Source organism: Scyliorhinus torazame, chromosome X (assembly GCF_047496885.1).
Source record: "Scyliorhinus torazame isolate Kashiwa2021f chromosome X, sScyTor2.1, whole genome shotgun sequence".
Taxonomy (NCBI): domain Eukaryota; kingdom Metazoa; phylum Chordata; class Chondrichthyes; order Carcharhiniformes; family Scyliorhinidae; genus Scyliorhinus; species Scyliorhinus torazame.
The window spans coordinates 16,220,806-16,227,854 of NC_092738.1; the positions used below are offsets into that span (position 1 = coordinate 16,220,806).

Sequence of the window (7,049 nt, forward strand, 5' to 3'; positions counted from 1 at the left end):
CTCTCTCTCTCTCTCTGTCTGTCTGTCTCTCTCTCTCTCTGTCACTCTGTCTCTCTTTCTCTCTCTCTCTCTGTCTCTCTCTCTCTCTCTGTCTCTCTCTCTCTGTCTGATTCTCTCTCTCTCTCTGTCTCTATCTCTGTCTCTCCCTCTCCCTCCCTCCCTCTTCTCACCCTCTCACTCTATTCTTGTCTGGCAGTTCCTCTTACCTCACTCAGGTGAAAGTTGTTCTAAAATCTCACTCAGGATATCGCTGGGCCGGGCCCCGCATTTATTGCCCGTTCCTAATTGCCCCTCGAGAAGGTGGTGGGTGAGCCGCCATCTTGAACCCGCTGCAGTCCCCCGCGGTGTAGGTACACCCACTGTGCTGTCAGGGAGGGAGTTCCAGGGTGTTGCCCCGGCGACAGTGAAGGGACGGCCGATATATTTCCCAGTCGGGGTGGTGAGTGACTCGGAGGGGAACCTCCAGGTGGGGGGGTTCCCAGGTATCTGCTGCTCTTGTCCTTCTAGGTGGTGGTGGTCGTGGGTTTGGAAGGTGCTGCCTGAGGAACCTTGGTGAGTTGCTGCAGTGCATCTTGTAGACGGGACACACGGCTGTCTCTGTGCGTCGGGGGGTGGGGGGGGAGCGAATGTTTGTGGAAGGGGAGCCAATCAAGCGGGGCTGCTTTGTCCTGGATGGTGTCGAGCTTCTCGAGTGTTGTTGGGAGCCGCACTCATCCAGGCGAGTGGAGAGTATTCCCTCACACTCCCCGCTGTCACTGCTGAATCTCTGGCCGGGTGGGGTCAGGGGAAGAGGATGTGGCTCAGCAGCCTCCGTCTGTCTGGACACATCTCAGACCATGAATGATGTCCTCGCTGCTCCATCAGCCTGGGTGCTGTGCTGCAGTGAGGAGGTGTAGCCCCGGGGAGGGGGGGGGGGGGGGGGGCAGCCCTGCTCCCACTTAACACACATTTCTCTCTCTTTGCAGCAGAATGGTTCTGCGAGGCGACCCATACCGGCTCTGGCTGGGAGGAAGAGGAAGGCCAACTGCCTGGGGACTGACGAGGTGAGTGACTGCGCCCAGTCCCCGTCTCCGTATCCCACCCCGGTCTCCGTATCCCACCCCGGAGTCACCGCGCTCAGTCCCGGTCTCCGTATCCCACACTCGGAGTTACTGCGCACAGTCCCGGTCTCCGTATCCCACACTCGGAGTTACTGCGCACAGTCCCGGTCTCGTTATCCCAGACTCGGAGTTACTACACACAGTCCCGGTCTCCGTATCCCACACTCGGAGTTACTGCGCACAGTCCTGGTCTCCGTATCCCACACTCGGAGTTACTGCGCACAGTCCCGGTCTCCGTATCCCACACTCGGAGTTACTGCGCACAGTCCCGGTCTCCATATCCCACACTCGGAGTTACTGCGCACAGTCCCGGTCTCCGTATCCCACACTCGGAGTTACTACACACAGTCCCGGTCTCCGTATCCCACACTCGGAGTTACTGCGTACAGTCCCGGTCTCCGTATCCCACACTCGGAGTTACTGCGCACAGTCCCGGTCTCGTTATCCCAGACTCGGAGTTACGACACACAGTCCCGGTCTCCGTATCCCACACTCGGAGTTACTGCGCACAGTCCCGGTCTCCGTATCCCACACTCGGAGTTACTGCGCACAGTCCCGGTCTCCGTATCCCACACTCGGAGTTACTGCGCACAGTCCCGGTCTCCGTATCCCACACTCGGAGTTACTGCGCACAGTCCCGGTCTCCATATCCCACACTCGGAGTTACCGCGTACAGTCCCGGTCTCCATATCCCACACTCGGAGTTACTGCGCACAGTCCCGGTATCCGTATCCCACACTCGGAGTTACTGCGCACAGTCCCGGTCTCCGTATCCCACACTCGGAGTTACTGCGCACAGTCCCGGTCTCCGTATCCCACACTCGGAGTCACTGCGCACAGTCCCGGTCTCCGTATCCCACACTCGGAGTTACTGAGCACAGTCCCGGTCTCCGTATCCCACACTCGGAGTTACTGCGCACAGTCCCGGTCTCCGTATCCCACACTCGGGAGTTACTGCGCACAGTCCCGGTCTCCGTATCCCACACTCGGAGTTACTGCGCACAGTCCCGGTCTCCGTATCCCACACTCGGAGTCACTGCGCACAGTCCCGGTCTCCGTATCCCACACTCGGAGTTACTGCGCACAGTCCCGGTCTCCGTATCCCACACTCGGAGTTACTGCGCACAGTCCCGGTCTCCGTATCCCACACTCGGAGTTACTGCGCACAGTCCCAGTCTCCGTATCACACACTCGGGAGTTACTGCGCACTGTCCCGGTCTCCGTATCCCACACTCGGAGTCACTGCGCACATTCCCGGTCTCCGTATCCCACACTCGGAGTCACTGCGCACAGTCCCAGTCTCCGTATCCCACACTCGGAGTCACTGCGCACATTCCCGGTCTCCGTATCCCACACTCGGGGTTACTGCGCTCAGTCCCCGGTCTCCGTATCCCACACTCGGAGTTACTGCGCTCAGTCCCGGTCTCCGTATCCCACACTCGGAGTTACTGCGTACAGTGCCGGTCTCCGTATCCCACACTCGGAGTTACTGCGCACAGTCCCGGTCTCCGTATCCCACACTCGCAGAGTTACTGCGCACAGTCCCGGTCTCCGTATCCCACACTCGGAGTTACTGCGCACAGTCCCGGTCTCCGTATCCCACACTCGGAGTCACTGCGCACAATCCCGGTCTCCGTATCCCACACTCGGAGTCACTGCGCAAAATCCCGGTCTCCGTATCCACACTCGGAGTCACTGCGCACATTCCCGGTCTCCGTATCCCAACTCGGAGTCACTGCGCACCATCCCGGTCTCCGTATCCCACACTCGGAGTTACTGCGCACGGTCCCGGTCTCCGTAACCCAACTCGGAGTCACTGCGCACCATCCCGGTCTCCGTATCCCACACTCGGAGTTACTGCGCAAGGTCCCGGACTCCGTATCCCACACTCGGGAGTTACTGCGCGCAGTCCCGGTCTCCGTATCCCACACCCAGAGTTACTGCGCGGATACGTTTAAGGAGGAAACTGGATAAAGACATGAGGGAGAGAGAAATAGAGGATATAGTTCTGCGGGGGTGGGGGAAGATGAAGGGGGATGGTGTGAGTCCGAATCACCAGCACAGAGTGGATGGGTCGAATGGCCTGATCCTGTGCTGTAAAACAAGGCCCACGGTTACTGAATGAGCCTCCCTTCCCCGCCCCGTCGCCCTTTTATGATGTCACCGTGATGCCAGGGCCCCACGGAAGCTGACTGATGACATCACAAAACCTTTAAACTGCCTCCCGCCTCTAACTGTCTCGACAGAATCAAAAGTAACTCCTGCCTCGGGGTGGGCGAGGGGGGTCCCTAGAGGAGCCAGTCAACCTGGGACCGGCTCCCTGAGGAGAGGGTCTCGAGGAGCCAGTCACGCTGGGGCCGCCTTTGTAACAAGAGTGTTGCTCTTGCCCACTTGATGCCAATCCTCTCTGACAGGACTCGCAGGACAGTTCGGATGGTATCCCCTCGGCCCCCCGCATGACGGGCAGCCTGGTGTCGGACCGGAGCCACGATGATATAGTGACGCGAATGAAGAACATTGAATGCATCGAGCTGGGCCGGCACCGCCTGAAACCCTGGTACTTCTCGCCTTACCCCCAGGAGCTGACCCCCCTGCCCGTTCTATACCTCTGCGAGTTCTGCCTGAAGTATTTGAAGAGTCTCAAATGTCTGCAGCGACACCTGGTGAGTTTACAGGGCGATGGGTGTGTGCTTTTAATCCTTTCTTTCATAACGAGACACAAACTGTCTGCAGGGCTCCAGATGTGGTCTCGCCAACACCCTGCATAGCTGGAGTAAAGCATCTCGACTTTTAGGTTCAATTCCCCTTCGCAATAAACATTCCTGATTGCCTGTCGTTAGCTGTGGGGGGCAATGTTTCCCTGGCCACTCATCCTCCTTTGGACACTGCACACGGGAACACTCGCCTGTAGCCCTGGGAGCATGACGGAGCCCGCCTCGGCCGCACAGCAGCATCTCCACTACCGCATGCCTGCAGCACGGCTCACGAAGCAGGACTCGCGGCCTGAGGCCTGCAGTTCGAGCCTGTGAGGTGGGGCCTGGTCGCGCCACAGGCCTTCTAATTCGGCTGAGGGCTGACACAGCAGGGACTACCCCCGGAGTCCGCAATCCCTCAGCGACCAGCAGCGCTGCTCTCCCGACACGGGGGGCGAGGTTGTGAGCAACTCCCCCCAGCTAATGGCTCTGGAGGGAGCAGGAGGGAGTATGCGAGTGGTCAGGACCGCACGGGATGTGGCTCGTCCAGGCCACGCTGGTCTTTTCACAAAGACTGCTGATACCGTTTTGACAATAACACTGTTGACTTGCTCTTCTTTTCTGTCAGACCAAATGTGACCTGCGACATCCGCCAGGAAATGAGATTTACCGCAAAGGAACCATTTCCTTCTTCGAAATCGATGGCCGAAAAAACAAGGTGAGGAGCTTCCGAATAATTCCTGTACTCTACAGCGCTCCCTCAGTACTGACCCTCTGACAGTGCAGCGCTCCCTCAGTACTGACCCTCTGACAGTGCGGCGCTCCCTCAGTACTGACCCTCTGACAGTGCGGCGCTCCCTCAGTACTGACCCTCTGACAGTGCGGCACTCCCTCAGTACTGACCCTCTGACAGTGCGACGCTCCCTCAGCACTGACCCTTTCACAGTGCAGCACTCCCTCAGTACTGACTCTGACAGTGCGGCACTCCCTCAGTACTGACCCTCTGACAGTGCGGCACTCCCTCAGTACTGACCCTCTGACAGTGCGAGAGGAAAAGGTAGGCAGAGAGAGAGAGAGAGAGTGATAGGCAGAGAGAGAGCCACAGTGAGAGCGAGAGAGAGGCACAGTGAGAGAGAAAGAGACAGACAGGGACAGACCGAGAGAGACAGATAGAGAGAGAGGGGCACAGAGAGGGAGCAGAGAGAGAGAGATGGCCAGAGAGAGACTGACAGAGAGAGACTGACAGAGAGAGACTGAAAGAGAGAGACTGACAGAGAGAGACTGAGACAGACCGAGAGACTGACAGACCGAGAGACAGACAGACCGAGAGACAGACAGACCGAGAGACAGACAGACCGAGAGACAGACAGACCGAGAGACAGACAGACCGAGAGACAGACAGACCGAGAGACAGACAGACCGAGAGACAGACAGACCGAGAGACAGACAGACCGAGAGACAGACAGACCGAGAGACAGACAGACCGAGAGACAGACAGACCGAGAGAGAGACAGACCGAGAGAGAGACAGACCGAGAGAGAGACAGACCGAGAGAGAGACAGACCGAGAGAGAGACAGACCGAGAGAGAGACAGACCGAGAGAGAGACAGACCGAGAGAGAGAGACAGACCGAGAGAGAGACAGACCGAGAGAGAGACAGACCGAGAGAGACAAAGAGAGAGAGAGACCGAGAGAACCACAGAGAGAGAGGCAGAGAGAGAGGCAGAGAGAGAGGCAGAGAGAGAGGCAGAGAGAGAGGCAGAGAGAGAGGCAGAGAGAGAGGCAGAGAGAGAGGCAGAGAGAGAGACACAGAGAGACACACAGAGAGAGACACAGAGAGAGACCGAGAGAACCACAGAGAGAACCAGAGAGAGAGGCAGAGAGAGAGGCAGAGAGAGAGAGAGAGGCAGAGACAGAGAGAGACAGAGAGAGAGACAGAGAGAGAGACAGAGAGAGAGACAGAGAGACCGAGCGAGAGAGAGAGAGACCGAGAGAACCACAGAGAGAGAGGCAGAGAGAGAGGAAAGAGACAGACAGAGAGAGAGACCGAGACAGATAGAGAGACAGACAGACAGAGACAGAGAGAGACGGAGAGACAGAGAGAGAGAGAGACAGAGAGAGAGAGAGACAGAGAGAGAGAGAGACAGAGAGAGAGAGAGACAGAGAGAGAGAGAGACAGAGAGAGAGACAGAGAGAGAGCGAGACAGAGAGAGCGCGAGACAGAGAGAGAGAGAGAGAGATGCTGTTGACTGTAGCACATCTGATGCTCCGTTTGATTGTCAACCACATCCGTTAGACAACGACCCAGACAGCCGTGAGGGCTCTGATTCTGGAGCGGCTGCTGTGGGGAGGGCGGCAATGAGCCCCAGGACCCCGAGGTTAAAGAAGGGTCAAATCAGCTCTGCCGTCACCTCCCAGGAACTGCACTGGAGCATCCTGGTGTGTGACGATCAGGAGGGTGTGTATTCCGATGCAGTGCCTTCCTGGGTTAGATTCCCCGTAGCCGGGTCTCCCACAAGATGCAGCTCCAAGACTCCAGACACGTGACACATCCAGGACAAAGCAACCTTCATGATCAGCACCACATCCACTCCCTCCACCACCGACGCACAGCGACAGCCGTGTGTCCCGTCTACAAGATACACTGCAGCAACTCCCCAAGGCTCCTCAGGCAGCACCTTCCAAACCCACGTCCTCCACCATCTAGAAGGACAAGAGCAGCAGATACCTGGGAACCCCCCACCTGGAGGTTCCCCTCCGAGTCACTCACCACCCCGACTGGGAAATATATCGGCCGTTCCTTCACTGCCGCCGGGGGCAACACCCTGGAACTCCCTCCCTAACAGCACAGCGGGTGTACCTACACCTCAAGGACGGCGGCGGCTTCAAGATGGCGGCTCACCCACCACCTCGAGGGGCAATTAGGGATGGGCAATAAATACTGGGCCCGGCGACAGACGCTGAAAAGGGGAGTGGTGTCTGTCGGTGGACTCACCGTTGTTTGGAGGGCAGGGGTGGTTCAGAGCACGGTCGGGAAGGAGAGACGGATGTTTCTGGGAACTCCCGTCTCATTGCTGCTTTTATTTCTCCCGCTGAACAGAATTACTCTCAGAATTTGTGTTTGCTGGCCAAGTGTTTCCTGGATCACAAAACCCTCTACTACGACACAGATCCCTTCCTCTTCTACGTGATGACGGAGTATGACTGCAAAGGCTTTCACATTGTTGGCTACTTCTCCAAGGTAGGCAGCTTCTCA

General features: G+C 57.7%; 1 pseudogene; it reads left to right on the forward strand.

Annotated features, from left to right (window-relative positions):
- Nucleotides 1-7,049, forward strand: part of LOC140405337 (histone acetyltransferase KAT5-like) — a 180,976-nt pseudogene that overhangs the window by 71,391 nt on the left and 102,536 nt on the right.